This window comes from Peromyscus maniculatus, chromosome 1 (genome assembly GCF_049852395.1).
Source record: "Peromyscus maniculatus bairdii isolate BWxNUB_F1_BW_parent chromosome 1, HU_Pman_BW_mat_3.1, whole genome shotgun sequence".
NCBI classification, from domain to species: Eukaryota; Metazoa; Chordata; class Mammalia; order Rodentia; family Cricetidae; genus Peromyscus; species Peromyscus maniculatus.
In genome coordinates this window covers 152,826,213-152,841,250 of record NC_134852.1, presented here as the reverse complement: position 1 = coordinate 152,841,250, position 15,038 = coordinate 152,826,213, and the positions used below count along the sequence as shown (strand labels likewise).

Here is a 15,038-nt window from a genome sequence, read left to right as displayed (position 1 = left end):
TCTATTACAATTGACTGACCTTCACTGATGGCGCAGGGTGTCAAGTACCACAGCTTCCTAGTAAATATGTCCCACTTGAAAAGCAGGTGGCAGGACCCCGTTAGTGTTGTCCTTTTGAAACATCTTGGCTCTTTTAGATGTCACACATGTTTTGGAATCCTGCTGGCATCTGGATGGGCTTATATTAAATAAACCTCTAGAGGAATTCAAAGATGGTTGCTATCAACAGTTCTGAGTCTCCTGACTGCTGAGCACAGAGGCCGGGCTCTCAGCTCATTAAGCATCTCTGTTCTCATCATTGATTCTCTCTCTTCCTAGCTTATTCCTTACCTTTCCCAGGAGCAACAGGCATCCCTGGGGACGAAGGCACTGTTCCTCAGAACCAGGAAGCTGAGTCTCATGTCCCATTGAAGAGGAGCTCTGTGGAGAAGAGCCGTGTGACCAGCGGGTTACATCCCCCGGCAAGCCCAGACTTAGGAAACTCCAGTCTCTTAAGGGAGCAGCCCTCACTGTTCCCAGAACTGGTGGAGGACTGTATCTACCCTCCCAGAAAGTCTGCTTTCTGCTCCCTCCCTTTTTGCATTTTTTAAAAGATTTATTTTCGTTTCTGTGTTTTGTGTGTGTCTATGTGTTGTGGTGTGTCCACCAGAGAAGACTACTCAGACCTGAGTGTTAGCTAACAGAAAGTCTTTATGAGCCAGCAACTACATTGAGTGTTCAAGATTCCAGTGTGGTCCTCTCTAAGGGTGAACTATTAAACACAAAAACAATATCCTGGGTTGGCATACTTCAGTTAACAACAACAGTTAGCCAGAACTACAGAAGCCAAAAAGCAAAGGTAGTACATTTAGAGATTTCCCCAGAACTATTAACTTTGCTAGATTAAGTCTTTGTTTGAGTTTTGGCAAGTGGTGCTGTTTACATGCTGAATTTTATGTCCTGAATGGAACTTCCATCATAGTCAACTGTGCTAAGGTCTGGGGCGGGGGGGGGGGGGGGGGGGGGGGGTCTGTCACACACGTAAGTGTGTGCCTCATGTTTGCAAGTGTGGACAGAGGTCAGAAAAGGGCCTCAAACTCCCTGAAGCTTCAGTTGTCAATGGTTGTGAGTTGCCAGATACGGGTGCTGGGAACTGAACTCGGGTCTTCTGGAAGAGCAGGAAGTGCTCTTAACCATTGAGCCATCTCTCCAGTCTCCCTTTTAACTTTCATTCTACTTATTTATTCTGCATGTGGGAGTGGGGCAATGGGCATGTGGAGGTCAGAGGACAACTTGAAGGAACTGGTTCTTTCTTTTACCACCTGGGTCTTGGGGACTGAACTTAGGTTGTCAGGCCCCTTTCCCTGCTGAGTCATCCCGCCCACCCTGAACACTTTCTCCCTGAGCCTGGTTGCTCCACAAACATCATAGGCAGAAGCATGGGGGTAATGCATTCCGCTGCTTCCTCTACTGGTCCCAGGAGGGCTCAGCCTGAACCAGAGAGAAACCTGGTTTTGTGGAGCCTGGGAGCCTTTCAAAGGAACTGAGATTCCCCCACCCTCCCCCGCAAAAAAGCAGTTGGAAATCTTCAATTCGGGAGCTGAATTGGATATGGGGTGTAAGTTGGGGAGGAGAAAATGAAATTACATTGGGAGGCTTAAAAGATAAGAGTTAACAAGGTCCATGCCGCATCTTCTGGGCCGTTGGAGATAAGGATGTTGTGTCATTCACAACAGAATTTCATCTTCTGCTTTACAGAAGCAGCCAGAAGGTCAGAGCGATTGTCCTGCACCTGCTGCTGCTCAAGTGCCTTTGGCTTAAATGTGTGCCAGGGCAGGAATGTCAGCCTATGCTGCACGGTCTGTTAGGATGGTGGCAAACTGTGTTTTCCTTCCTTCCTTCCTTCCTTCCTTCCTTCCTTCCTTCCTTCCTTCCTTCCTTCCTTCCTTCCTTCCTTCCTTCCTCCCTCCCTCCCTCCCTCCCTCCCTCCCTCCCTCCCTCACTTCCTTTCTCCCTCCCTTCCTTCCTCCCTCCCTTTCTCCCTTTCTCCTTCCTTTGTTTTGTCAAGACAGGGACTTATGTAGCCCATATGGACCAGAACTTACTACATAACTGAAGATGATTTTGAACTCCTGGTCCTCCAGCCTCCACCTCCTGAGGGGCTCAGGATTGCAGGCAAGCTCCACCGTGCCCAGCCTTTTGGGAGCCAAAGAAACAAAGGTGGTTTGAGGGTCAGGCTCTTGTGTATCTCAGGGTAACCCAGAATTATTGTTTTTAGTTTATTTTATTATTGCTGTATGTGTGTGTGCATCTGCATGAGTATGTGGAAGAGGTCAGAGGGCAAACCTGTGAAGTCAGTGTTCTCCTCCACCTTCCACGGTTCTAGGGATGGAACTCAGGATGCCAGGCATGGCGAGTACTTTTAGCCACTGAGCTACCTTGCCTGCTCCCTGTCCTTGAATTCTTGATCCTTTTGCCTTTATATCCTTAGTGCTGGGGTTACGGGAATGTTCCAGCATGCCTTGCTTGCTGGTTTCTAATTTCCTCAGGATTCAGATCACATAGTTCAGAAGGTACAAAACTTTGGACTGTTTGGTGTATTCACACACCTTCACCTGCTCTGTTGTCAGGCTGGTGTGAGTTTCACAGTTGAGCAACAGGCTCCTACCTGGGAGAGAGTATGAACAATCAGTTCTTCCACAAAGGAATGTAGAAGCTTCCAGAGAAAAATGTTAGGGCCTGGGGATTTCATATTTAGAACTTAAAAAAAAAATGGTTTCTTTTATTATTTTTAGTTTTGTGTATATATGTGTAGGTCTCTGTGTGGGTTATTTGCATGAGAGTGCAGAGGCCCACAGAGGCCAGAAGGGGGCGTTGGAACCCCAGCGCGAGAATGACAGGTAATTGTGAGCCACCTGACATGTCTAGGACCCAAATTTGATCCTCTGCAAGAGCAATATAACCTAATTACAGCGGAACCATCTCTTCAACCTCTTTATTAGCCTTTTGATTATAGATTCAGCTTTTTTAACAGGCACAGGGACATCTAGACTAACCTCTAGGCTGCTGCTCAGATTTGGACTATAGTCTCCCTCCTACACAAAGGTCCCCCAGGGTCCTGGGTACGTCACGGTGTTGAGCCACCTTCTCTCTGTGTGGGTGGGGTTCAGACTCAATGCACTCTTTGATGTCAGAGGCTAGGGGTATCTGTTTAGCTGACTGTGTTGGTGCAGGGCTATAATCCAAGCCCTTGGAAAGCCAAGGAAGGAGAATCTGGATTTTGAGGCTAGTCTGTGTTACACGAGTTCCTGTAACAAAGAGAGATGCTGGCTCGATTGAGGGAGGGCATGTGAGGAGGGACATTGAGGGATGGTATGGAAACCTAGTGCTGTGGGAAATCCCTAAAATGCATGAGGAAATCCTGAAGAGGAGTCCTAATAATGGGGGTGATGGAGCCCTAACTCGTCCTCTCACCACCAAACAGGTCTTCCTGTACCGGGACTGGGTTGTATTCAAATGAGCTGTTGGCCAGGAGAGCTCCATAGAAATCCCCAAACAACGCAGGCTGTTGCTAAGACAATGGGTTGCTCTCTGAAAACTGATCTCAGGGTCCTGTTGCTGAGGATGACATCCACACAATTCATTGAAGGTGGAGAAGTCAAGCTGGAGCCTACACAGAGCCTTCACCCCCATGTTCTAGTGTCTTTGGTGCAGGAAGGCACTCGGCAGGCTACCAAAAAAGAAACACAAACACTAACCCAGCTACACACCCTTTGATCTACAATATGTCCTGTGTACAAGATACAGCAGGGTAACAGTGGCATAGAACTTGTGGGTAGAGCCAACCAATGTCTGATTTGACTTAGGCCCACTCCATGAGACAGAATCCATACCTGACAGTGAGTGACCAAGAACCACAGACTATATATCCCAGAGACCTAGGGTAAAACCAAATATTACTGGCCAATAATAACTACTAATATCAACCGAACATGGCATAACAAAATACAGTAAGACTAGACACAAACGCTCATATCAAGGCTGGACAAGGCAACCCAGTAGGAGGAAAAGGGTCTCAAGAACTCGCTAGTCACAAGGATGGTAGGTCACACACAAGATGGTCATAAAGGGCTTTTTATGGGACTTTTAAAGATTGCCCAAGTTAATTTGGCTCTGGACCTGCAACATTCCAGCTCCCCACACTCATAGAAGTTCTTATCAGTCCATCAGCCTGCAGAATTTTTAACAAAGGTGTGGCTTTTCCCTCTGGGAACTTCCATTCATACAAGTCTCCCATACTCCTGTCTAGTTGTCTCATAGAGACCTCAGTCTGAGCAGGATGCCCTTAGAAAACTAAAGAAAGGTAGTCGGAGAGACTCTTTCAAACTCAGAGCAAGACATTCTAGATAGTTAGAGGTCTTAGAAATGAGATGGAATTCAAATGGAGCAATAATGAAAACAGAAACTCCATCATATTCCTGGAGTCCATCGAAGTTTAAGGAATGCAGCTGATAAAACTGTACTTAGAAGAAAACCAGCCATTATGACAGAGACGGGGTGGAGGTGGGGTGGGGGGGATGAAATTAGCAGGTAGTCACCCATCCCTGGAATTCAAATGGATTTTTAAAAATAATACAGCGTGGGCTAGGGACATGGCTTAGCTGGTAGGGTGCATGGTGTCTGAACATGAGGACCTGAGTTCAGGTTCCCAGAACCCACGTGAGGGCTTCTACTTGTAATGCAACCCCAGCACTGGGCTGGAGTGAAGACGAGGGACCCCTTAAGCTCATTGGTCAGCCGTTTTAGCCAAATCAGTAAGCTTCAGGTTCAGTGAGAGACTCTGTCTCAAAAATAAGGGTGGGGGTGGTGGCTCAAAGGTGGAAGTTCATCCTGCTCTGCCGAGGGCCTGAGTTGGCTTCCCGGTACCCATATCAGTGGCTCACAACCGCTTTTAACTCCAGGTCCGGGTTCCAATGCCCTCTTCTGGACTTTGTGGGCATCTGTACACACACACCACCACCACCACCACCACCACCACACTGAGATAAATCTAAAATAAATAGGATAAAACATAAAAAAAAAGATGGGGTCAGACATGGTGGCGAATGCCTTTAATCCTAGCACTCAGGAGGCCAAGGTGGGGTATCTTTGTAAGTTCGAGGCCAGCATGGTTTACACACCAAGTACCAGCTACATTGTGAAACCCTAACTCAAAATAAATAAAAGTAGAGAGTGATCAAGGAAGAGACCTAACATTGATCCCTGGCTGCCATGCTCACATGTTCACACATGCATGCACCCACACTAACAAGTTTATACAGCAACACACACACACACACACACACACACACACACACACACACTGTTCTCGTTTATTTTCTGTGGTAGGGGTGGAACACAAGGCCTTGTGCATGGTCAGGCGAGGCCTCTGTCACTGAGACACACTCCAGTGCCACGATAAACATTAATGAACTTCAAACAAAGATGTATTAGAGATGCTCAAAAGACCCACGAACAAGCTCTGTGGGAATTCTGAGAATGGCAAATTTTGAAAAGATAGAGAACCCACGTCGCCCTCAGAGACAAAGACTTCTAAGCCAATGAAGCCGGTGTTTAAACACATGAAGGCTGCAGACTGCTCTCTGGCAAGTACACTGACACTCCCGTGGAAACAAATGCTCTCAGGGAAGTTAACACCCCATCTGACTCAGACAGCGAAAGAAAACCTGACTGCTTTTGTAGCAACAGATGACACCTGGTGACTTCTTACAAAAGGCCAAGGGACAGAAGTCTCAACCAGGGCCTGCTTTTGCGTTTTCCACATCGTTTTATGAGATCAGCCTATCTTCAGTGCTCGTGATGGTTAATACCAGTGTCAGCCTGGGAGACAAACTTCTGGACATGTCTATAAGGAAGTTTCTGGATTGGGTTAACTGGCCCATCGTGAATGTGGGCAGCCCTGCCTTATGCGCTGGGGTCCCAGACTGAAAAAAAGAAAAAGCGGGATGGGCAGCAGCGTTCATCTCTCTCTGCTTCCTGACTGGGCACGCCATGACCAGCCGCATGCCCCTATTACCATGCCCGTCCCCCACGACGGGCTATGCCCTCAGATTTTTAGCCTAAAAAAACCCCTTCTTTCTCAAGTTTCTTTTGTTAGATATTTTATTGCAGCAAAGAGGCAAATAATTCATAGAAATAGAATCATTCAATATAGAAGAGGCTCACTCTCTCCAAACTGTTCTAGAACTATGTCTTTTGTAAAACTTACACCCAAGAGCAGTGTGGTCAAGAATAACCTCATGGTCAGTGGACCTTCTATGTTCCTGCTACACATGGAGACAGGCAAGGGACACAGATAGCAGATGGGAGACAGAAAGAGGACAGGCTAGGGCTTTGTCCCACCAGGAAGTAAGTGTGACTGGGAAACACCTCACCTGCTGCTGGATTTTGTCCTCATCCAGAACACACACCACACCTGGTGATGTCTCAATACCCACCTGTCTGTCCACTCTTAGTTATCTCTTCAGTCAACAAGGACTCCTCAGTTTGTTCATGGGAGCCCCAGGAGCTTGGCTGGAAGGTGCTCACCCAAATCTTATCTGGAACAAGGCCCCACCCTAAGCCCACCCACATCCCTGACCTCACCTTAGCACCCAAGAGACAGTGATGCTGAGTAATTCTTGTGGGGCAAACCCACGTCGGTCAGGAACTTTTGTTCCATTTCACAATAGGACAAGCTGACGTATATTTAAGAATCTGCATTCAAAATGAGATTTCTTTTTCGCATGTTTTGACTCTCTGGTTCGGGGACTGTGGCAGCGGCCTTTCTCACTGCTGGGGCAAAATACCTGATAAAAGCAACTTAAGGACAAGAAGCTTTGCTTTGGTTCACGGTGCAGTCCATCACGGTGGGGAAGGTACGGATGCAGGAGCATGAGGTAGCCGGCCACACAGTCAGGAAGCAGAGATGAATATTCGTGCTCAGCTCACTTCCTCTCTTTTATTCAGTTTTAGACCCCAGTCCATGGGAGGCTACCATCCGCATTAATTAATCCAACCCAGAAACTCCCTCAAGGATGGGCCTTGAAGTTTCCTTCCATGCTGATTCTTGAGCCAGCAGCATTGAAAAACAACTAGCTGTCACGTATCCATAAATATGGGCCTCAGCTGGGCAGTGGTGGTGCACGCCTTTAATCCCAGCACTTGGGAAGCAGAGGCAGGTGGATCTCTGTGAGTTCGAGGCCAGCCTGGTCTACAAAGCAAGTTTCAGAACAGTCAGGGCTGTTACACAGAGAAACCCTGTCTTCAAAAACCTAAATAAATAAATAAATAAATAATAAAAATTCAAATAAAAAAGTAAATACGGGACTCTCCATTTGTGTCGGTCCCTGCAGGAATCCTTGGCTCTCTCCCACTGTTTTTGTGCATCCTGACCCAAAAACGTTCAGTTTCCTGACCACCGTGCAACCTGGCCTGCTGAAGTTTTCCTCAATGGATTTGAGCCTAAGAGGCCATGAAACAGGCCTTTTGAATGCTGGCCCTAGGTCACAGTCCTCACTTCCTCTCAACGGCTACACACCCAACCCTCTGGGTGTAGATACATCCTTCCTCTCACTGCCCCCCTAAGAATGCACAGCAACCCCTCTTCAGTGCTCCCTCTGGCCCTAACCATTTCTTCCTTCTCAGTGTCAGGAAGGCATGAGCCCCACCCACCTTGTGGCAGCAACCACAGCTACTGAGGTGGCTCTGGCTACAGATCTGGGGGACAAAGCAAGGTCCTTTTATTCTGTCCACTCTATTCTTTATGGTTTTCTTCATCAATGTCACAGACATGCACTTCAGAGTGACTTCTAGGATGTTTTTATTACCACTGTTGTTGATAATGCATTTTCTTTGAGACAGGCTGGCCTAGAACTCCCAGAAATCTTCCTGCCTCCTTTTGAGGGATGGAGATGTAGGTGTGAGCCACCATGCCGAACTAGCAATTGTTAACAATTGTTTTAAGGCTCAATTTTGATGTGTGTGTGTGTGTGTGTGTGTGTGTGTGAGAGAGAGAGAGAGAGAGAGAGAGAGAGAGAGAGAGAGAGAGAGAGAGAGAGAGAGAGAGAGAGAGAGAGTTCTGAGTGTTCTGAGCCAACCTGAAGGAGGCTGGGAACTGAACTCAGGACCTCTGAAAGAACAGTTCACACTATTAGCCATTGATCCATCTCTCCGGCCCCAAAGCCAACACAGTTTTCAGAGCGTGTGTTCTGTTGTCCTCGCATACAGAGCTGTACTCTGGCTCGTGTTGCAGTATTACCTTTCGCCCAGGACCATTGCTAGGCCCTCTGGCTAATTTTTTTTTTTTAATCTGTAGATTTTCTTGTGTTTTCTGGGTGAGCAGTCCTGTTACCTGAGAATAAAAAGATTTTCTTCCCACTTATTTTATATTCTCATATGTTTTCTCCCTTACATATTGACTTTTTCTACTCCCACCCCCCAGACAGGTCAGAGTTCTGCCAGTGCTAAAGAAGAAATAGCGACAGTGAAATTCTTGTCTTATTCACTGTTTCCCTCCCTCCCTTCCCTCCTTCATTCTTTCCTTTCTTCCTTCCTTCCTTCCCTCCCTCCTTCCTTCCTTCCTTCCCTCCTTCTTTCTTTCTTACTTCCTGTTCTTTCATTTTTATTTTTTAAGACCTTACATCACAGCTTAAGCTAATCTGGAACTCAACAATGAGTATTTAATCACAGTGGTTGTCTTAACATTAAAAAAATATTTTATTTCCAGGCAGTGATAGTGCATGCCTTTAATCCCAGCACTCAGGAGGCAGAGGCAGACAGATCTCTCAATTCAAGGCCAGCCTGGTCTACAGAGTGAGTTCCAGGACAGCCAGGGCTACACAGAGAAGTCCTGACTTGAAAAAACAGCAACAAAAAATATCTAAATACATTTATTTATTTACTTTGGGAGGACACACTTGTGCCTCAGCTTGTATGTGGAGGTCAGAGGTCAGACAACCTTCAGGAGTTAGTTCGCTCCTTCTACCATTTCTGGTATCACACTCAGGTAGTCAGGCTTGCAGCAAATACCTTTACCTGCTGAGCCATCTCTCTGGCCACCCAACAGACTTTTGGGCAATTAATTGTTATCAAATTAAGAAAGTTTCCTTCGTGGGGCTGGAGAGGTTGGGGATTTAGCTCAATAGCAAGGCCCTGGGTTCGGTCCTCAGCTCTGGGGAAAGAGGGGTGGAGTACAAGGTCTAGGGGATGGCTCAGTCAGGGAAGGGCATGCCTTGCAAATGTGAGGATCTGAGTCTTATCTCCAGAACTCAGGTGTAGAAAAGGAAACCTGAGCACAGTGGCATGCACTTGTAACCCCAGTGTGAGGAAGTGGAAACAGGAGGATCTTGCCAGCCTAGCCTACTTGGAGAGCTCCAGGCTAGGGAGAGACTCTATCTCAAACAAAAGGTGGAGGATGTCTCAGGAATGACATCTGAGGTTGACATCTGGCCTATACATACATGCATGCACACAAACACATACCTGCATGCTCAAGCACACATGACATGCACACACATGCACGTACAGAAAACACATACAACATGCACACAGGATCTGTACAGCTCAGGGGCATGGACATCTCCTTCTCCATTGGGGGGCTGGTTGTTTTCTTTGCATTGTATTGACATCAACATTACTAGCAGCGGTTAATATTTTCGTTGCAATTATTTACTGGAAGCCTCCATCCATTAAGGGAATTGTCCTTCTTCTGGGCTACTTATGTATTCCATTTTGGTCAGTGACTAACTAGGTCGCTTAGATAGAAAGGTCCTCTACATACCAACATAGTGACATGACAATAACGTAAGGCAGTACTGTCATCAAGCTGACAGCTGGTGATTCATACACATCAGGCCGTTGTACGTGCTGAGCACGCAGCACCTTGCTTATTATCCAAGGTTGCTGTGTGGTTCATACATGCCTTACAGAGAGGTGTGCGGGGCATGGGCTCTCCTGCTGCTACCCCTGCATGCAGTGTTCTTTTAGCCTTCCATTATTAAGTACTGCTGTGTGGTTACTTCGTCTTTCCCCTATATTGAGAGGCCACGTTGCTCCAGCCTCTTCTTGAGGCAGCCTCTGTCCCCAGGGAATGGGTTCGTTTATTCCATGGCTTTGGATACCCCAACTGCCAAAGGTTCAAGTGCAGCCTAGATTTCTTTTCCAAGCTCAACTCAGAAACCTAGTTTTCTGTTCCACATTTTCATGTGGCTGAACCTGTTGCAAAACTGGCCAGGAATTACCAAATGGTGCTTTCCACAGGACCCTGCACTTGCCTCAGCTTGGCTATCAGCTGAGCTCAGACCCAGGGTAAACACTTGCCCCTTTCCCTCAAACCCCAGACATGATCCACCAGTATCTTCAGTTAGTTCTTATTCAGAACTAGAGTATCGGCCCAGCAAGATGGCTCAGTGGCTGAAGGTGCTTGCCATCAAGCCTAATGACCCGAGTTCAATTCCTGGAACCCACATGGTGGAAGGAGAAAGTTCCCTCATACAAACTGTCCTTTGACCTCCACACATATTCTCTCTCTTACACACACACACACACACACACACACACACACACACACACACACACACACTAACTGTAATAATTTTTTTCTTTAAAAAACTAGAATATGAAGCTGGGGCGAGATGGCTCAGTTAGTAAGGTGTTGGTTTTGCAAGCATGAGGACACCAATTCAACCACAGGACTCACATAAGAAAGCCACATGTGATGCCACACTCCTGTAATCCAAGTGTTGGTGAGTCAGAAATAGTCAGGTCTCTAGGGCTCAATGGCCGGTTGCTCCAGCATTCATGGCAAGCTCCATCTTCAGTGAGAGGCCTTGTCTCAAAACGACAAGTTGGTTGGCTTCCGAGAGACAATACCCAAGGCTGGCCTCTGGCCTCCACAAGCATGCACACACATGCACCAGAATGAACATGCACACCCACATATGTCCTCTCCAGCTAAAGCTATCACTTCCCTGGCTCCCTTCCAGAGCCACAGACTGCTAGCAGCACACATCAAGGCCGGTGAGTTTGTTCTGTGCCCTTACTCAAGGAAGTGCCCATCTCCAACAAGGCTGCAGAGATAGGATCTCTGATACAGACTGTGTTCGTGCTTGTCTCCTGGTCCAATTAAGGCCTCAAGTCCAGTCATGTTGTTTCTGGAAACAGGGGCCCTTGGTCTGTTCCAGTTCTGGGATTCTCTGATTCACAAGGACTGCCCAAGGCTTGGGGTGTGTGCCTCCCTTATTCATCTTCTTTGAGGTCAAGTGTCCTGGGGTGGACCATGGGCAAGTAAACTCGGGTCTGGGTAGTTTGTGCTCACACCTGGAGCTGGTCCCTTGCAGATTCAAATCTTCCTTGAACATCTAGGGAGGGGTGGCTGAGCTCCACCTGAACCCCAGAAACATGCTTATTGGCCAGAACTATTTCCCTCCTATTTAACCCATTAAAACTCAATTCTCTGTCCTTAAATCTCAAATAGATCCAGAAACTAAACCAACCAAAGCATGAGTTTCCCTAGTCATTTTTTTAATCTTACTTTTTCTTTTATTTAAAAAATGTATTTGGGTGTTTTGCCTTCTTGTATGTCTGTTCACCCTGTGCATACTTGGTATCTGTGGAGACCAGAAAAAGGTCATCAGGTCCTCTAGAACTGGAGTTACAGTTGTGAGCCATCTGATATGAGAAACATGTGTTTTTAACTATAGAGGAGCCACTTCAGCCCCAATGTAACAAAATTTTCACAAGAGTTACAGAGACAAACATCGTAACTCTAAGGCTAAACAGATACTTCATGATCCTGGACAGAAAGCTAATATCCTGAATATTTCTGTTCTTCTCAGTTAGATCTGTAGGCTTAATGCCATCCCAATTAAGAAAAAAAAAATCTCAGCAGTTAAGTCAGGCATGCTGGTGACACCTGTAACTTCAGTATCTGAGAGGTTGATACCTTGAGTTCAAGTTCAGGCTGCATAGCAAGATCCCATCCAAAAACCAAAGCAAATACAAAAAACAAAACAAAAACAAAAACAAAAAAACTCTGCAGGATATTTCAAGACTAAAGACAAATAGAGTGTAAAAATGATATAAAAAGGTAGAAGACCCCCAAACAGTCAACACAGTATCGAAGAGAAACATACTCCAATGACTGACACCACATGTCCTCAAAACTTACTACAGGGACTGGAGAGGTAGCTCAGTGGTTAAGAGCGCTTGCTGTTCTTCAGCAGACCTAAGTTTGGTCTCAGTACCCACATCAGGCAACTCACAACCTTATGTAACATCAGCTCCAGGGGATGTGACACCCTCTTTTGGCTGCTCTGGACACTGCACACACATGGCATATGCACACAGACACATGTACAAGTGTGTGTGCACACACATAAAAATCTTTTTAAAAAGACTACAAATTGTGTAGTTCAGGCAAAAGAACAGACAAATAGCCCAGTAGACTTTCTGTAACCCAGAAAGAGGCTCACATGATGGAATCCACTGGGCTCTGACCAGGGAAGGAAGATTAGATTTGTGCCAAATGGTGCTGAACACCTGGACTTCCACAGGCAAAGCCAAAGAGAGAGAGAGAGAGAGAGAGAGAGAGAGAGAGAGAGAGAGAGAGAGAGAGAGAGAGAGAGAGAGAGAAAGAGAGAAAGAGAGAAAGAGAAAGAAAGAAGAATTCTAGGCACTGACTTCAAAACTCACTTCAAGGTGTATTCCAGGACTGGGGTACAGCTCACTGGAAGAGCACAGGCTTAGCTAGCATAGATAATAGGTAGGTAAACAATAGATGGGTAAACAAATAAATGAATCACAGATGTACAACAAACTCACAAGATCCCCCAAGATAACTAGTACAGAAGAGCCGGTTAGTTGACTTAGACAAGACACCAGAGATACTGTGAAGAAAGGGTTGATAAACTGGGCTTCATTCAAATTTAAAACTTCTAGGGGCTGGAGAGATGGCTCAGCAGTTAAGAGTACCAGCTGCTCTTACAGAAGACCCGGGTTTCATTCCCACCCCTCCCCCACATCATGGCTCACAATTCTCCGTGAACCTAGTCCCAGGGGATCCAATGTGCTTCTGGCCTCTGTAGATGTGGTGCATATACATGCATGCAGTCAAACACTTGTACACATAGAATAAGTCATTCTTTTTTAATTTAAAGTTTCTGAGCAGAAAACTTTTTGTAAAACATTTATCTGATAATGTACTTGACTTCCAAAGTATATAAACAACGCTTAAAAAATTTCAAAGAGGCCGGAAAGATGGCTCTGTGGTTAGAGGTACTTGCTGCTGAGTCTGATGATGTGAGTTTGATCCCAAGACCCACGTGATGGAAGGAGGAAACAGACTCCCAAAAGTTATCCTCTTGCCTCCTCATTCAAGCTGTGGCTCACGCTCTCTCTCCTCCCTCTCTCACCAATGAATAAATGGAATAAAGATATTTTTCAAATTACAAATTGGTGAGACTGGGCACATAACCCAGTTGGGATTGCCCAGCATGTGCAAAGCTCTGAGTTCAAAGACTAACATATCCTATAGACGTCTTATAATACAGGCAAAGGTATAGAAGGATGTCTCACCAACCAAGACACGCAGGCGGCAAATAAGCATGTGAAAAGATGCTCAGTGTCATATGACAGCCAAAGCAGCGATGAGGTAGCACTGCCTTGCTATTAGAAGAGCTCATGTTCAAACGGTGACATCACCAAGGGCTGGCAAGGATGCCGGGCAGCAGAAAGCATTCCTCACCACTGATGAGCACACAGAATGGCAAGGCCACTTTGGAAGGCAGTTTGGCGGTTTCTTCTAAATCTTAACCTGATTGGCCGTAGAATCCACCTGGCACCTTCACAGATGTCCACACGAAAGCTGCACACACGTAGTGAAAGCACCCGTACTGGTTAATTTTAGCTGTCAACCTGACACAACCTAGACTCTCCTGGGACGAGAGTCTTGTTTGAGGAACTGTCTAGATGAGACTGCCCTGTGGGTGTGTCTGTAATAGATTGTCTATTGCTAATTGACCCCTTAGGCAGGGGCTCCTGAAGGAAGAGTGGAGAGATTGAGGTGAGTACATGCAAGCAGGCATGCATGGATGTATGTGTTTCTCTCTGCTTCTGACTGTGGATATGATGTGACCAGCTGTTTCAAACTCCCGAGTCTGTAACTTCTCCTCTATGACGGGCTATTATCTGGAATTGTGAACTGAAATAAATATTTTTCTCCCCGAATTTGCTTTTCCTAAGTGCAGTTTCTGCAGACAGAATGTCATGTAGCCTAGGCTGGCCTTGACCTTGAACAAATGATTCTCCTTTCTCTGTTCCCCAGTGCTGAGATTACAGGTGTATGCCACCATACCCAGCTTTCCTTATTTTTTTAAATTATATCTGTGTGTGGGTGTGCATGTTTGTGTGCACACAGGGTTCAGAGGAGGGCTTCAGATGTCCTCCTCTACTTCTCTCCACCTGGTTCTTTAAGGTAGGATCTCTCCATGAGCCTGAAGCTCATGTTTTCTCAGCTAGTGTGGAACCCAACAAACCCCAGAAACCTTCATGTCTCCACCCTCCTTGGAGCTGAGTGCACAAGATGCTGGCTTGTTAAATGGGAGCTGGGGTCTGCACTCTAATCCTGCAGATTGTACAACAAGTACTCTTAATGGCCAGGCCATCTTTCCAGCCCCCCCCCCTTTTAGATCTATTATCAGTCTTGCAACCACAAGGGCTTGAGTTCTACTCACAAACAGAATCTTAGGAGGGGACCCCATGATCCAGGCATGAGCACAGGCAGCCGAGGCCCTGACTCCAGAGCCGAGCCTGATCTTCTGACCGTTGTGCAACAAGTGTGGGTGGGTCGCCACTGCGATATCTCACTGCATTTGTTACACAGCAACAGAACACTGATATAATGCAGAGATTAGCAGGCAGGAGCCAGAGACCTCAAGCAGGAAATCAGGAAGCATTCTGATCTCAACACAAACAAAACTACAGCATGTGAAGCTTTGCCTAACTACACAAGTTGAAGAAGA

At 46.4% G+C, this 15,038-nt stretch overlaps 2 long non-coding RNA genes across 3 annotated transcripts in view; one reads left to right on the top strand and one right to left on the bottom strand.

Annotated features, from left to right (window-relative positions):
* LOC121820983 (uncharacterized) overlaps positions 1-612 on the top strand; it is a 16,660-nt gene extending 16,048 nt beyond the window's left edge. For both annotated transcript variants that reach the window (XR_013046169.1, XR_013046170.1), the window contains exon 4: positions 319-612. This is a non-coding gene — a long non-coding RNA (uncharacterized LOC121820983). The remainder of the gene's footprint in view (positions 1-318) is intronic.
* The window catches only part of LOC143269617 (uncharacterized), a 16,960-nt gene extending 1,922 nt beyond the window's left edge, over positions 1-15,038 (bottom strand). Inside the window, exons 1-3 of the long non-coding RNA XR_013046171.1 lie at positions 14,751-15,038; positions 2,085-2,175; positions 331-420 (exon numbers count right to left, since the gene is read on the bottom strand). This is a non-coding gene — a long non-coding RNA (uncharacterized LOC143269617). The remainder of the gene's footprint in view (positions 1-330; positions 421-2,084; positions 2,176-14,750) is intronic.